Source organism: Heterodontus francisci, chromosome 37, assembly GCF_036365525.1.
Source record: "Heterodontus francisci isolate sHetFra1 chromosome 37, sHetFra1.hap1, whole genome shotgun sequence".
Taxonomy (NCBI): domain Eukaryota; kingdom Metazoa; phylum Chordata; class Chondrichthyes; order Heterodontiformes; family Heterodontidae; genus Heterodontus; species Heterodontus francisci.
In genome coordinates, this window is record NC_090407.1 from 46,172,725 (window position 1) to 46,190,433 (window position 17,709).

A 17,709-nucleotide genomic window follows, 5' to 3' on the forward strand; every position below is an offset into this window, starting at 1 on the left:
TGTGGTGCTTCCCATCACACCCTTTGCAGGAGCCAGAGCAGTCTTAATGGCCCAGTAGTCTGGCAAAAATGAAAGGATTCGACTTGTGTTGCACCATTCCACATATAATTTGAAACACAAACATAGCAAGTCGACAAACATTGACAAAGAATAATGCCATGAATCCCAAGTTCAGATGGGTGGTCAGTTTAAAGTGCTTATGGGTGTTCCGACGTTGTACTCCCCCTGTGCCATCAGCTGAGGTGGAGGCAGCTTGCTGACCTTTGTGCTCCTTGGGTTTTGATGACCTTAGCGATTGTCCTCTGGTTGTCTGAGGCCTGGAGGGCCCTGGCATAGTGAGGGCCACTTGCACAGGTGCAGCAGCTGCCTCTGTCATCACAACCTGGTGAGGCGCTGATGGCACCATCAGAGCGGATGAAGAGCCGCCACCCACGCCAGAAGTGCTCTGAGTGGAGCCCCCAGACACTGCAGGCAGCCTCTCCTCTACCCTTTCAGGGCACAATTGGTCAACCTTCTCATCTCAGGAGGTTGAGGACTTGGTGATGACTCCAGTTGTCTTGCCCCCATCTCACACAGCCATTGCTCCATAGAGCTCATGGAGGTGGTGATGGCAAGCATGTCCGTGCATATCCCCGGCATCCATTGGGTGGAATCTGGATCTGGCTCTCCAGAAGGGTGGCCATTCTTTCAATGGAGGATACCACGCACACACATGCCGGAGACATGACAGCACTCATTGCTTGTATGGACTCCTCCATTGTTCACAAGTGGGTGTGCATAGACTCTGGAAGATCTGCCAGATGCTCATGCACCTCACACTAGAGGCCCAGCATCTACCGCCTTGCTGACAACTCCAGAAGCATGTCACCAGCCTGATGCTCAGTCTTGCCATGCTCACCCACAGTCCTCCAAGTGTGAGTGGACTCTGTCAGCTGCTCAGGGTGTCAGTGGTGTTCTCACCAGGTTGTGACCCCATAGATACTCACACGTGACAACCCACCGACGTGAGACTATCTGCGCTGGTGGAGGGTGTGGGGGATTGATATGAGAGTGCACCCTCTGAAGTCACCTCCTCCAACTCAGAGGTGGACAGCTGTCCTCCAGTCAAGTCTGCTGGCTGCTCTCGTCGTTGACCTGAGAGAGAGAGAAGTGCTCAGTCCATCAAATCCTTCAGACTACTCCTAGTCTGGGGCTTCATGTGACCAGTGCTGGACACATGAGCACCATGCTTCGTGCACACCAGTAGGTGTTTTTGCCCATCCATTAGGCACTCACTCTCTCGGGGCTCCACTCCCATCTCACCACCAGCAATGGACTGGCCCTGTGTCCAGAACTCCCAGCTCCAGCGCTTCTTCCTCTATTTGGCATCAGGATAGCCAAGTATGGGACCCTGCCACTTGTCTAGACTTTCTCCTTCATTTTGTGCACCTTCTTCTGCAAACACATGACTGTCCATTGTTAGTCGTCCATCAAGGACATGCACAGCACCGATGCTGGTAGCAACCTGACTTGCTCATTGTGGCTCCACAGGGATGCTTCCTGCTTATGGCCACTGAGTAGCAGCAGAGTAGGAGTCAAATCTGACTGACCGGGACCCTCCACAAAGAGGCTGCCATGCCTATGACAGCCATTGCTGCTGCCTGGTATTGCCAGGGCTGTGGGGGCATCCCCCAGTTAGCAATGTCACATTCATCCTTAGTCACATTTTAAGGCCATAAGTCGAACATGGTGTGTTGCACTCACCTTGGTGGAACACATGAGGTCATTGACCCTCTTACAGCATTGTAGCCATGTGCGAGGGACGACCCCACTGCTTCTGGCCTCCTCTATGAAATTCATCCAGGCTCGCTTCATCTGCCGGATCCGTCTCCTTTTTTTTTTATTCATTCATGGGATGTGGGCATCGCTGGCCAGGCCAGCATTTATTGCCCATCCCTAATTGCCCTTGAGAAGGTGGTGGTGAGCTGCCTTCTTGAACCACTGCAGTCCATTTGGGGTAGGTATACCTGCTGTGCTGTTAGGAAGGGAGTTCCAGGATTTTGACCCAGCGACAGTGAAGGAACGGCGATATAGTTCAAAGTCAGGATGGTGTGTGACTTGGAGGGGAACTTGCAGGTGGTGGTTTTCCTATGTATTTGCTGCCCTTGTCCTTCTAGTTGGTAGAGGTCGTTGGGTTGGAAGGTGCTGTCTAAGGAGCTTTGGTGCATTGCAGCAGTGCATCTTGTAGATGGTACATGCTGCTTCCACTGTGCGTCAGTGGTGGAGGGAGTGAATGTTTGTAGATGGGGTGCCAATCAAGCAGGCTGCTTTGTCCTGGATGGTGTCGAGCTTCTTGAGTGTTGTTGGAGCTGCACCCATCCAGGCAAGTGGAGAGTATTCCATCACACTCCTGACTTGTGCTTTGTAGATGGCGGACAGGCTTTGGGGATTCAGGGGGTGAGTTACTCGTCGCAGGATTCCTAGCCTCTGACCTGCTCTTGTAGCCACGGTATTTATATGGCTACTCCAGTTCAGTTTTTGGTCAATGGTAGCCCCTAGGAGGTAGATAGTAGGGGATACAGCGATGGTAATGCTGTTGAAAGTCAAGAGGAGATGGTTAGATTCTCTCTTGTTGGAGATGGTCATTGCCTGGCACTTGTGTGGCGCAATGTTACTTGCCACTTATCAGCCCAATCCTGGATATTGTCCAGGTCTTGCTGCATTTCTACACGGACTGCTTCAGTATCTGTGGAGTCATGAATGGTGCTGAATATTGTGCAATCATCAGTGAACATCCCCACTTCTGACCTTATGATTGAAGGAAGGTCATTGAGGAAGCAGCTGAAGTTGGTTGGGCCCAGGACACTACCCTGAGGAACTCTTGGAGTGATGTCCTGGAGCTCAGATGATTGACCTCCAACAACCACAACCATCTTCCTTTGCGCTAGGTGTGACTCCAGCCAGTGGAGGGTTTTCCCCTTGATTCCCATTGACCTCAGTTTTGCTAGGGCTCCTTGATGCCATACTCGGTCAAATGCTGCCTAGATGTCAAGGCCAGTCACTGTCACCTCACCTCTTGAGTTCAGCCCTTTTGTCCATGTTTGAACCAAGGCTGTAATGAGGTCAGGAGCTGAGTGGCCCTGGCGGAACTCAAACTCTGCGTCACTGAGCAGGGGGGAAAAGGGCCTCCTCCTTGCCCGAGCATCCTGTAAGAACACCAACAGGGAGGCATCAGCAAACTGTGGGGCCACCCTGGATTGAATTTCCAACATCTTGGTACATGCCTCGGTTTCCATGGCTCCCTCCCTGCTCTCTCCAGGGCTGCTGTCATTTAACTTACGGTTAGCTGCCCCTTAAATATGGCGCCAGCGTTGCTTGCAGTATGATTTCACTGCGCTGCTTCAATGGGCGGCTCTCCTGCCTGCTGGCAGTTAATTGACTGGCTCTGATGGGATATCAAACTTAGGCCCGACCCGGACCTCCACCCCCCACCCGTGCGGCAATGGCACCCTCTTCTGGGCCCAGCATCGGCACCTCAGGCCATCCGAGAAAATTCCGGCCATTGTTTCTAATCTCATCTTGCAACATCATGACCTGTGTGCTGAGTTGAGCTGTGGGTGGGGGAGTGGGGGTTCTGGGTGTGTGCTGGGTTGAGCTGGGGATGGGTGTGTGTGCGCTGCTGGGTGAGGGGGGGGGAGGCGGTCCGCAGGCACAGGCGCTGGGCTGAGCTGGGGGTGTGTAGGTGCGTGCTGGGCTGAGCTGGGGCGGCTGCTGGCACACGCGCTCAGCTGAGGTGGGTGTATGTTGGGCCCGGGGAGGGGTGGGTGGGTGTTTGTGCGTCCTGAAAAAAAAGATACAAAGCTATTATTTTTTCTTTCAAAGAAATAAAAAAAATTTAAAGCGCAGTGGTTCGCACTGCAGCTTCACAGCTCCAGCGACCCGGGTTCAATTCTGGGTACTGCCTGTGTGGAGTTTGCAAGTTCTCCCTGTGACTGCGTGGGTTTTCTCCGGGTGCTCCGGTTTCCTCCCACAGCCAAAGACTTGCAGGTTGATAGGTAAATTGGCCATTGTAAATTGCCCCTAGTAGGTGGTAGGGGAATATAGGAACAGGTGAGGATGTGGTCGGAATGTGGGATTAGTATAAATGGGTGCTTGATGGTCGGCACAGACTCAGTGGGCCGAAGGGCCTGTTTCAGTGCTGTATCTCTAAATAAATAAAATTAAAATAAGCTGCGCAGACACGATGGGCTGAATGGCCTCCTTCCGTGCCGTAACTTTTCTATGGTTCTATGATCTATCTCCTTGGTAAATACCGAATCAAAGAAACTATTTAATATTTCTGCCACTTCACTATTTTGAAAATTTTGCTCAAATCATCCCCTAACCTTTTAAATTCCAGGGAATACAACCCTAGTTTGCGTAATCTCCCTCTTAATTTAACCTTTGGAGTCCAGGTATCATTCAGGTAAATCTACACTGCACTTCTTCCAAGGGCAATATCTAATCCGAAGGTGTGATTCCCAGAATTGCTCACAGTAAATCCAGATGTGGTCCAACCAGGGCTTTGAATAACTGAAGCATTCATTCTACCCACTTGTGTTCTCGTCCTCTAGTCCACCCAAATCGTTTCCTTCTCCCTTTCTTTTTTCCTCTGCAAAGGGTTTGATTATCTTTCAGTTCACAGTCTGATGACGCATTATAGCTGAGACATTAATCTGTATTTTCTCTTTTCAGAGGCCGAATGCAATTGGTTCCCAACTTTTTCTGATTTTATTTCAGATTTCCAATACTTGCAGATTTTTTTCTCCTTTCTAATTACCTCAGTATGCGGAGTGAAGACAGACTTCTGAAAGGGGAGGGGCCAGGAGGCTGGCAGAGAGGGGGTGGGGGAACAACTTGGTTACAGGTGAGTGCGAATATTTCAGAATTATCAGTGCAGTTTAAACTTTAACAGTTGGTTCGTCACTTTCCAAAGCTCACGTGCTCCACACATGCCCCATATTGGATAGGGCTACTCAGTCGGCCTCCAGCGCACATGCCTGAAGCTGGAGTTAGTCCTTTGCATTCTGCAAACCAGGGGTCTAACACCTGTTTCAGGCCCCTTTGTGAAATTGGCAGTGAATGGCCTCACGTGCACCATGCACTCTACAGTCAGTGTCTACAGGCACTCCGCTGCCAGACCAGGGATCCTTAAAGGGACAGCAGGAGGCTGCTACCTGAATGGCAAGTTAAAAGGCTTTTTCTTATCTTATTGATGAGCAGGGCTGCCCCAGCACCCACCCCTCCCTCCCCTCACATGCTGCCTCTGGTGCCTGGAATGACGCCTGCAACTTGCCATTACTATCCTAATGAGACTATTTCTCACTGTCCTGCTACCAGCCTCATTCGGGTGTGATCCAATTTCTAAACCCATAGTTTGAGCAATTCTGTCTACTTAAATAACTCTCAAATCATTCCAGGCTGTGTTAGGTTTAAATAACTGTCAGTTCAGCTCAGAAGGAGCTGGCATTAAAGACATAATTGAGCCAATCATGCAGCATATTTTTGCGTGAAACGTCTGGCTTGGTCCCTCCCTCAAACGACTTTGCCTGGAGATAAACACATCTTTGCAACATTTGGACTGAATTTTGCAGGGTCAGCCGCCTTACATAACTCAGGGAGAAAAGAAACTGACTTGTGTCAAAATGAAGCACCTATGAGGGTGCAGCTGGACATCAAACCCCCACGTTAAGATGTTTTGCAAGGGAAAAGGGACAAGACCAGCCACACAGCCAGGCACAGTGGAAGAAGGTGCTCCTGGCAATAATTGCTAATTCTGCCAGCTCCACACAGCAACTTAGTGTCAGAGATTCAGTGACCTCAACTGGAAGCAAGGATAAGAAGAGACCATCAGACTCTACAAAAAACATATTTTAGTATGTTTCATATTTACTGGAACGCTGATTTCACCATACAGTAGTGCTCCGGTAATCTATAGAAGGAACAATAAGATCCCTTGCAGCCCTTCCCTCACTAGCAAGTACTCCTCCACTCACATCCTACCTTGCATAACAGCAGTCAGAGGCTACTTTATCAACATTTTCAAGGTATTAACAGATAGAGCAGTTGGGGAAAAAAATCCTCTGTTTGGGCAGTCTAGGACTGGGGGCATAATCTAAAAGTTAGAGCCAGGCATTTCAGGAGTGAAATTAGGGAACTCTTCTACATGCAGAGGGCGGTAGAAATTGGGAACTCTCTCACAAACAACAATTGATGTCAAATTATCAGTTCATTTTAAATCTGACATTGATAAATCGTTGTTAACCAAAGGTATTGAGGGATTATGGGGCAAAGGCGGGCATATGGAGTTAGGTCACAGGTCAGCCATTCAATGGCGGAATAGGCTTGAGGAGCCATTCTGGTTTGCTGGCTGAGTTGCATTACATTCTAATGGCAAACCATTCACAATGACTGCTTCCTTCTTAAATGAAAAGGTGCTTGATAACCAACAGCAGAGAAGAGACAGAGTCTGTGGAGCCTCACCCAACCTCCAACATCATCCATATAGGGAGGAATACAGAAAGGTGGGAAACAAGGAATAAGAGGGGATGGGTTACTCACAGATTAGTCATATGGTTTGCCTTCCCGTAACTCCTCTACTTCAGTAGCCAACAGATATTTTATCACAATATCTAATGGAACCTTCCTGTTATTCATTGCAATGAAAGTGTTGTGGGCACTGTGGCTGTGTGTGTATCATTGCTGTCAGTGAAAGAGCATGTGGTACCTCCAGGCTAAGCTGCAGCAATAGCCCCTCCTGCAACAGAGGGCCTAAGGATAAAGCCCTGGAAGCTGAGATTACTGCCATTCAGACGTTGGGCAGCAGAATGAAGAATAAATGTACAAGGAACTAGAGTTGAAGTAACAAATTGTATGTATGAGGGCTTCAACATTGGAACATGAGGAGGCCATTCAGCCCTCAGGCCTGTTCATCATTTAATTGGACCATAGCTGATCTGAACCTCAGCTTTATGTACCCACCTTAGCTGCATATCCCTTAATACACTCACATAGGAACATAGGAACAGGAGGAGGTCATTTACCTCCTTGAGCCTATTCTCCCATTCAATGAGATCATGGCTGACCTGTCACCTAACTCCATATGCCTGCCTTTACCCCATATCCCTTAATACCTTTGGTTAACAACAATTTATCAATCACAGATTTCAAATTAACAATTGATCTAGCATCAATTGTCATTTGCGGAAGGGAGTTCCAAACTTCTACCAGCATTTGACCAGGGTTGGGGGGGTGGGGGGGGGGCCATGGAGTATTGCAATGGGTGGCACCGGGGGTAGTGGGACAGAGGGCCCGTCACTTCCCCATAACCCATCCAGCTTCCCAGGGCAGGATAGGCCGATGATGACTTTCCTGCCAAGAGGCCAATTGAGGCTCTACCTATTAAGGGCCAATTAAGGGACTTCTGGCCACTGCTGGGATGTTGCAGGGAGGACATCTGTAGGCTTGGAGGTGTTCCTTCTTCGTGGGCAATTTGTGGCCCACGGAGGACCACCACCAGGTACAACTTTACTCCCCTGGGAACCCCACCCCGTGGACTGCACGACAATCCCCCTGGCCGGGGCTATCCAGACTGGCCCCGGCGACCCCACCTCACCGACCTCTGGTCCAGGGTTCCAGCGCTGGACCTGCGTCCTAGGGCTCTGCAGTACCGGCAGTGGCCACTGCTCCCGGTGGTGCCGCCAATACTGCTGAGCTGCCAGCTCTCTGATAGTCTTTAAAGGGACGGCGATCCCACATCCTGATTCTTTGATTTAAAAAGCCCGGAGGATTGCTCCGGAGGAGGCATGAAAAGGCAGAGGTGAGGTTCCCGCCGCCTTTTCGGCCAGACGCCAAAAGCCCCACCTCCAGCACAAAATCCAACCCTTTGTGTGTCTAAGTATTTCTGAATTTCATTCCTGAATGTTCTGATGCTAATTTTTAGACTATGCCTTCTAGTCCTAGACGCCCCAAAGACAGGAAATATTTTCTTTTCTGCAACTGCCCCATCTATTTCCCTTAATACCTTGAAAATGTCAATCAAATTACCCTTTCTCCTTCTAAATTCCAGTGAATAGAACCCTAGTTTGTGTAATCTCGCCTCATAATTTAACCCTTGGTATCTAATTATTATTCCAGTAAATCTATGTTGCACTCACTCCAAGGCCAATATATCTTTCCTAAGATCTGGTACCCAGAACTGAACACAGTATGCCAGGCATTGTCTAACCAATGCTTTCTATAGCTGAAGCATGACTTTTACTCCCTTGTATTCCAGTTCTGTACGTATAAAGGCCAGAATTCCATTAGCCTTTTGATTATTTTCTGTACCTGTCCATGACATTTTAATGATCTGGTGTACCTGGACCATAGGTCTCTTGGACCTCCAGTGTTCCTAGCTTTTTATAATTTAGAAAGTACCCTGTTCTCTCCTTCTTAGGTCCAAAATGGGTGACCTCACATTTGCTTACTTGAAATCCAATGGCCATAGTTTTGCCTGTTCACTTAATCTATCACTATCCCTTTGTAATTTTACACTTCCATTTACACTGTTTACAGTGCTGCCTATCTTTGTGTCATCAGCAAACTTGGTATGTGGATTTCTATCCCATTATCTAAGTCATTAATAAATATGGTGAATAGTCAAGGCCCAACACGGAACATTGTTGGACACCACTGCCAATTAGAGTAGCTGCCCATTACCCCTACTCTCTGTCTCCTGCCACTCAACCAATTTCCTAACCAAGTCTTTGCCTTCAGTTCCATAAGCTTCAATTTTAGTTAACAGTCATTTATGAGGGACTTTATCAAATGCTTTCTGTAAGTCCACATAAATAACATTCAGAGACCTTCCCTGTCCACTATTTTTGTCACGTCTTCAAAACTTCTCGCAGACTCTTCATGCATGACCTACCTTTTCCAAATATAAATGCAAAATACTGCAGATGCTGGAAATCCAAAATAAAAACAGAAAGTGCTGGAAACACTCAGCAGGTCTGGCAGCATATGTAGAGAGAGAAGCAGAGTTAAGATCATAAGATCATAAGAACTAGGAGCAGGAGTAGGCTGTCCGGCCCCTCGAGCCTGCTCCGCCATTCAATAAGATCATGGCTGATCTTTTCGTGGACTCAGATCCACTTACCCGCGCTCCCACCATATCCCTTAATTCCTTTATTGTTCAAAAAGATATCTACCTTAGCTTTAAAGACGTTTACTGAAGAAGCGTCAACTACTTCACTGGGCAAGGAATTCCATAGATTAACAACCCTCTGGGTGAAGAAGTTCCTTCTTAATTCAGTCCTAAACTGCTCCCTCTAATCTTGAGGCTATGCCCTCTTGTCCTAGCTTCACCTGCCAGTGGAAACATCCTCTCTACTTGTATCTTATCTATTCCCTTCATAATTTTATATGTTTCTATAAGATCCCCCCTCATTCTTCTGAACTCCAATGAATATAATCCCAATCTACTCAGTCTCTCCTCATAAGCCAACCCCCTCAACTCCGGAATCAACCTAGTGAACCTCCTCTGCACCCTCTCCAGTGCCAGTATATCCTTTCTCAAGTAAGGAGACCAAAACTGCACACAGTACTCCAGGTGCGGCCTCACCAGTACCTTATACAGCTGCAACATAACCTCTCTGCTTTTAAACTCAATCCCTTCAGCAATGAAGGACAAAATTCCATTTGCCTTCCTAATTACTTGCTGTACCTGCAGACCAACCTTCTGCGATTCATGTACAAGGACACCCAGGTCCCTCTGCATAGCAGCATGCTGCAACTTTCTACCATTCAAGTAATAATCCTTTTTACTGTTACTCCTACCGAAATGAATGACTTCGCATTTATTAACATTGTATTCCATCTGCCACTCACTCAATGTATTTATGTTCCTCTGCAAAGTTTCACAGTCATCTGCACACTTTGCTCTGCCACTCATCTTAGTGTCATCTGCAAACTTTGACACCCTACACGTGGTCCCCAACTCCAAATCATCTATATAAATTGTAAATAATTGCGGTCCCAACACCGATCCCTGAGGCACACCACTAGTGACTGATTGCCAACCAGAATAGCACTCATTTATCCCCACTCTCTGCTTCCTGTTAGTCAACCAATGCTCTATCCATGCTAATACTTTACCCCTGACGCCAGGCATCCTTATCTTATGCAGCAGCCTCTTGTGCGGCAAAATCATGAGAGGTATAGACAGGGTGGATAGCAAGAAGCTTTTTCCCAGAGGGGCGGATTCAATTACTAGGGGTCACGAGTTCAAAGTGAGAGGGGAAAAGTTTCGGGGGGATATGCGTGGAAAGTTCTTTACGCAGAGGGTGGTGGGTGCCTGGAACGCGTTGCCAGCGGAGGTGGTAGACGCGGGCACGATAGTGTCTTTTAAGATGTATCTAGACAGATACATGAATGGGCAGGAAGCAAAGAGATACAGACCCTTAGAAAATAGGCAACATGTTTAGATAGAGGATCTGGATCGGCGCAGGCTTGGAGGGCCGAAGGGCCTGTTCCTGTGCTGTAATTTTCTTTGTTCTTTGTTCTTTGTTCTTTCATCGTCTGCCTTGAACCTAAACCCTCCTGCACACATGTTAGCCTGCTGCTTACCTTTTTATTTATCATCATACTCCCTGTCATTTTCCCTTTCCCTTCCCCCCGAGTCACTAGTTTAAAGTCCTAGAGACCACCCTATTTATCCGTTTCGCTAGAACACTGGTTCCAGATCGGTTCAGGTGGAGACCGTCCCATCAGTACAGATCCCCCCATTCCAAAACTGATGCCAATGCCCCATGAAATGGAACCCCTCTTTCCCACACCACTCTCTTAGCCACGTGTTTACTTCCCTAATATTCTTATCCCTAAGCCAATTTGCACGTGGCTCGGGCAGTAATCCAGAGATTATGACCCTCGAGGACCTGTTCCTTAATTTCGTTCCTAGTGCTTTATAATCCCCAAACAGGTCCTCCAGCCTAGCCTTGCCTATGTTGTTAGTCCCAACGTGGACCACAACAACTGGATCCTCCCCCTCCTGCTCCAATATCCTTTCAAGCCGGTCAGAGATGTCCTGCACCCTGGCACCGGGCAGGCAACACACCATGCGGGACTCCCGATCCGGCTTGCAAAGGATACTATCTATCCCCTTAATTATAGAATCCCCTTTAACTACCACTTGTCTTTTTGCTCCCCCTCTTGAATGGCCTTCTGCACCATGGTGCCATGGTCAGTTGGCTCATCCTCCCCGCAACCCTTTTCCTCATCCACACAGGGAGCAAGTATCTCGTACCTGTTGGATAAGGTCAAAGGCTGAGGCTCCTCCACTCCTGAACTCAGGATCCCCTACCTGCCTCACTTGCAATCAAAGCCTGTTGTCCCTGATCATTAACTGAATTTGAATTACTTAATCTACCAGGTGTGACTGCCTCCTGAAACAAAACGTCCAGGTAACTCTCCCCCTCCCGGATGTGCCGCAGTGTTTGAAGCTCAGATTCCAGATCATCAACTCTGAGCCGGAGTTCTTCCAGCAACCAACACTTGCTGCAGATGTGGTCCCTGCCGTTCACAATGGGGGCAGCCAGCTCCCACATCATACAGCTCCAGCACATCACCTGCCCAGCCATCTCTACTTAGTTAATTACTTTATTACTTTATATAAATTTATGAGTTAAATACTTTCTGATACTTCTCTGCTATGGTCTTTTTCAAATAACCAATAGGTAAATCAAAAAAAGTAAGTAAAAAAAGAAAATAAATTTTTAACCAATCACACGATACAGAAGAAATAAAAAAGCTTACCTTCTCAACACACCAGAGTCCTTTTTTTTGGTTAGAGGAGGAGGGCGGGTGGGAGACACTACATGTGTAGAGTGGTTAACCTTTGCCAGTTCTGATGAAAGGTCACAGACCTGAAACGTTAACTCTGCTTCTCTCTCTGCAGATGCTGCCTGACCTGCTGAGTGTGTCCAGCACTTTCTGTTTCTACCTTTTACAAATCCATGTTGGCTAAGAACATCGGAACATGAGCAGGCCATTTAGCTCCTCAAGCTTGTTCCAACATTCAGTGAGATGATGGCTGATCTGTGACGTGTACCCACTGTTGCCCTACATCCCTGTAAACTTCGGTTAACAGAATCTATCAATCTCAGATTTAAAATTAACAATTGACGTAGCATCAATTGTCATTTGCAGAAGAAAATTCCAAACTTTTATTACCACTTGCGTGCAGAAATACTTTGTAATGTTACCCCTCAATGGTCTGAAATTGTTGAACTCAATGTGGAATCCAGAAGGCTGTAAAGTGCCTAATTGGAAGAAGAGGTGCTGCTCCTCAAGCTTGTGTTGAGTTTCACTGAAACAATGCAACAGGTCGAGGGCAGAAATGTGGGCGTGAGAGCAAGGTGGTAAATAAAAATGGCAAGCCACCGGAAGCTCGGGGTCATGCTTACAGATTGAGTGGCAATGTTCTGCAAAGCAGTCACCCAATCTGCATTTGGTCTCCCCATGGACAGATGCATCTACCACAAGCAGATTGGTGAAGACGAGGTCAAGTATTTTTTTACCTCTTGTTGGTTCCCTCACCACCTGCAGCAGACCCAGTCTAGCAGCTATGTCCTTTAGGACTCGGCCAGCTCGGTCAGTATTGGTCTTACCAAGCCACTGTTGGTGATGGTTAGTGAAGTGCCCCACCCAGAGTAGTTGTAATAATTCCAAATTTGCTGATGACACAAAAACTAGGAGGGAATGTAAGTTGTGAGGAGGATGCAAGGAGACTTCAAGTGGATTTGGACAGGCTATGTAAATGGGCGAGAACATGGCAGATGGAATATAATGTGAATAAGTGTGAAGTGATTCACCTTGGTAGCAAAAATAGAAACACAGTGTGTTTCTTAAATGGTGAGAGGTTGGTAAGTGTTGGTGTCCTAAGAGACCTGGGTGTCCTTGTTCATGAGTCACTAAAAGCTAGTATGCAAGTGCAGCAAGCAATTAAGAAGACAAATGGTATTTTGGTCTTCATTGCAAGGGGATTTTAGTCCAGGAGTAAAAATGTATTGCTGCAATCGTATAAAGCCTTAGTGAGACCACAGCTAGAGTATTGTATGCAGTTTTGGTCTCCTTATCTAAGGAAGGATATATTTGCCACAGAGGGAGTGCAATGGAGGTCCACCAGACTATCCCTGGGATGGCAGAATTATCTAATGAGGAGAGATTGAGGAAACTGGGCCTGTATTCTCCAGAGTTTAGAAGAGTAAGAGGTGATCTCATTGAAACTTACAAAATTCTTACAGGGTGTAACAGGGTAGATGTGGAAAGGATGTTTCCTCTGGCTGGTGAGTCTAGAATAATAGAATAGTCTCAGAATAAGGGACAGGCCATTTAAGACTGAGATGAGGAGGAATTTCTTTCCTCAGAGGTGGTGAATCTGTGGAATTCTCTACCCCAGAGGGCTGTGAAAGCTCAATCATTGAGCATGTTCAAGACAGAAACCGATATTTTCTGGATACCAATGACGTCAAGGGATATGGGGATAGTGGGGAAAAAATGGCGTCGAGGTAGATGATCAGCATGACCTGTTTGAATGGCGGAGCAGGCTCGACGGGCCAAATGGCCTACTCCTACTCCTATTTCATATTAAGTTAGTTAAGATGAATATCACAGATGCATTTAGGGGGAAGCTAGAGAAGCACCTGAGGGAGAAAGGAAAAGGAAGAAATGCTGATGGAGTTTGATAAAGGAGAGTGGAGGCTTTTGTGAAGTATAAATGTCAGCATAGACCATTGGCTTGTTTTTGTGCTGTTCACTCAATGTAACTTGATGTAACTACTGTACCTTCTGTCAACGGAACGTTCTACACAACTTAAACATATTACAGGTGTGACATCAATCCCTTCCCTCTTACCTGTTCTGTACTCAGTGGATGTCACTTCTATACATGATCCACTTTTCTCCATGACTTCTAATAGGGCCTTGGGCTTGCCCCTTCACTCCTTTGTTTTAATATCAATATTAATCCATTTGTCTTCTAATATCAAACAACAGTAATTGCTAAAGTATTATTACTTAGTCTCAGTAGAGGGATATTTCTCTGCAATCTTTCCTTATGACATGTGAGAAAGCTGTATCCAGTTTATTGAGAATCCAGAGTGCAGTAAGTGAATAAGTTGAAATGTGAAATGATAACTCTGTTCAATTTATCCACAACTTATTCTAAACTGTTCTTTTTTACAGGCCCCAATAATGGTTCTTATTACTTCTTGCTATTTAAATAATGACTGTTAAAGGTGTGTGGGGGATATCCTGAAGACATCCTGGGATGGAGACATGACCTCAGGGTTGAAATATTGAAGTTTGTATCAAAAAATCAGCATGGCACATAATTAATGCAAAGGCGAACGTGGAAGCCTGAGGCCTGAAGCCAACAAGGCCTCTAACAGGCTTAGTGCAACTGGTCAGCATTAAGGTTACAGGAAGCCTGCACACAGACTGCCTGGACCTATGAGTTAGATGACATATCTCACTTGATCTAGATGATACATAGAATCATAGAATGGTTACAGCACAGAAGGAGGCCATCCAGCCTGTTGTGTCTGTGCCGACTCTCTGGAAGAGCTACTCAGCAGGTCTGACTCCTCTGCCTTTTCTCCAGATGTGGTATCATCTGAAGAGACATCTGCATCCTCCATCCCAGCTTTTTCCATTTCTTTGCTGCTGGTCACTTCCTTAGCTTGGTCAGAGACCCATTTAGAAGTGGAACACTGGGCAGTAGTGACATGACTGAAGCCTTGCATTAACTGGGTCCTTTTGTGGGATCACCTTAAGAGAGGGCCACCTTAAGACGCTGAATGTGAAGGTCACCAGAGGAAGTGATGTCACATCACACATGACTAGGGATTTGTGGATGTAGCCCAGCAGAGTAAGCTGTTTGTACAGGCCCCTAACACGGTGTATGTTGTAGATTGGACTGGAGGTCTCTTGAACCTCAGTTATAGCATTTGTGGTAACCAATAACATTGAAAACAGTATGTTTGAGGTCTTGCAGAGGAAATTTAAGAAGTTAGACATAGCATTCTAAAGCAGCACCTCTGGATAGTAATCTCTGGATTGTATCCTATGCCATGTATTGAACAGGTTAAGAAAAGGAAGATGAGGAAGGTCAACAGGGCTGGTGCAGGAAAGAAAGGCTCACAATCTTGTGGTATTTGGAGAGTTCTAGAACAAGAGAAGGATATTCCAAAGGGAAAGCCATGATCTGAACCAAAACATGCACATCCATGGAAAGACGGTAAACTATAGAACCATAAAACTCCCCACTCAAAAGAAATAGGCATTCTCTATTTACTCTTTTAAGACTTATCATAATTTTATAAACACTCATCAAATCCCCTTCCCTGCTCCAGTGGAAACAGTCCCAGTAAAATCGAATCTCTTCCTACGACTATAGTTTCCAAGCTCTGGCATCATCCTGGTGAATCTGCAGTGTATACTCTCTATGGCTATAATAGTCTTTCTAGAATGGGTACACAAAACTGCAGAGGAACATAAAAGATAGGAACTGGAGTAGACCATATGGTCCAGTGAGCCTGCTCCGCCATTCAATACGATCATAACTGATCTTCAACTTCATTTTCCCACCCACTCCCCATATCCCTTGATTCCCTGAACAACCAAAAATCTGGCTATCGCAACCTTAAATATATTCAATGATGGAGCATTCACTCTCCTCTGGAGTAGAGAATTCCAAACATTCACACCCTTTGAGTGAAGAAATTTCTCCTCATCTCAGTCCTAACTGATCAGCTCCTTATGCTGAGAATGTGTCCCCGTGTTTTAGATTCCCCAGCCAGCAGTGTCTACCCTGTCCAGCCCCCTCAGAATCTTGTATGTTTCAATGAGATCACCTCTCATTCTTCTCAACTCCAGACAGTGCAGGACCAATTTACTCAACCTCTCATCATAGGACAATCCTCCCATCCCAGGGACCAATCTAGTGAACCTTCGCTGTACCACCTCCAATGCAAGTATATCCTTCCTTAGATATGGAGACCAAAACTGTGCTCAGTACTCCAGGTGTGGATGCATCAAAGCACTGTACAATTGTAGCAAGACCTCTTTATTTTTGTACTCTAATCCTCTTGCATTAAAGGCGAACATGCCATTTGCCTTCCTAATTGCTTGCTGTGCCTGTACTAACTTTCTGTGTTCCTTGTACGAGTACACCCAAGTCCCTCCGAACATCAACATTTACAAGTTTCACACCTTTTAAAAAAAAATTTCTATTCTTACTACCAAAGTAAATAACTTCACACTTCCCCACATTACACTCCATCTGTCACCTTGTTGCCCACTCACTTAACCTGTACATATCTCTTTGCAGCCTTTTAGTGTCCTCCTCACAACTTGGATTCCCACCTAGTTTTGTATGGTGAGCAAACCTAGATACATTGCTCACTGCTTCTTCATCTAAGTCATTAATATAGATTGTAAATATCTGCCGTCCCAGCACTGATCCTTGTGGCACTCCACTAGTTACAGCCTGCCAACTTGAAAATGCCCAGCTTCTCCCTACTCTTGGCTTCCGGTCCTTTAACCAATCCTATAGCCATGCTAATACATTACCCCAAACTGCATGAGCTTTATTTTATGTATTAACTTTTTGTGTAGCATCTTATCGAAAGCCTTTCGGAAATCCAAGTATACGACATCTACTGGTTCCCTGAAGATATCCGAATAGTTCAAAAAAGTCATAGAGTCATTTACAGCATAGAAGGAGGCCACTCAGCCCATTATGTCCATGTTGGCTCTCCACCAAGCAATCCAGTCAGTTCAACTCTCCACTCAATCTCCGTAGCCCTGCAAATTTATTTCCTTCAAATGCCTTCCAATTTCCTTTTCAAATCATTTATCATCTCTGCTTCCACTGCCCTCATGGGCAGTGAATTCCAGATCATTACCATTCGCTGCGTAATAAAGTTCTTCCTCATTTTCCTCCTGCATCTCTTGCCCAAAACCTTCAATCTGTGTCTCCTAGTCCTTGTACCATCAGGTAATGGGAACAGTTTTTCCATGTCTAACTTATCTAAGCCAGTCATAATCTTGTACACTTCTATCAAATCTCTCTCAATCTCCTTTGTTCCAGTGAGAACAATCCCAGCTTCTCCAAACTAACCTTGTAACTAAAATCCCTCATCCCTGGAACCATTCTGGTAAATCTCCTCTGCACCCTCTCAAGGACCCTCACATCCTTCCTAATGTGTGCTGACTAGAACTGAATGCAATACTTCAGTTGGGGCCTAACCAGAGCTTTATAAAGGTGCAGCATAATTTCCCTGCTTTTGTACTCAATGTCTCTATTTATGAAGCCCGAGATCCTATGTGTTTTGCTAACCAGTCTCTCAATATCTCCTGCCTCCTTCAAAGATCGGTGCACATGAACCCCCAGGTCCCTCTGTTCCTGCACACTCTTCAGAACTGCGCCATTAAGTCTTGCAAAGCATTAAGGTAGATAAGTCCCCAGGGCCTGAGGGGAACTATCCCAGAAAACTGAGGGAGGCAAGGGAAGAAATTGCTGGGGCCTTGATAGAAATCTTTGCATCCTCATTGGCAACAGGTGAGGTCCCAGAGGACTGGAGAACAGCCAATGTTGTTCCTTTGTTTAAGAAGGGTAGCAAGGATAATCCAGGAAATTATAGGCCGGTG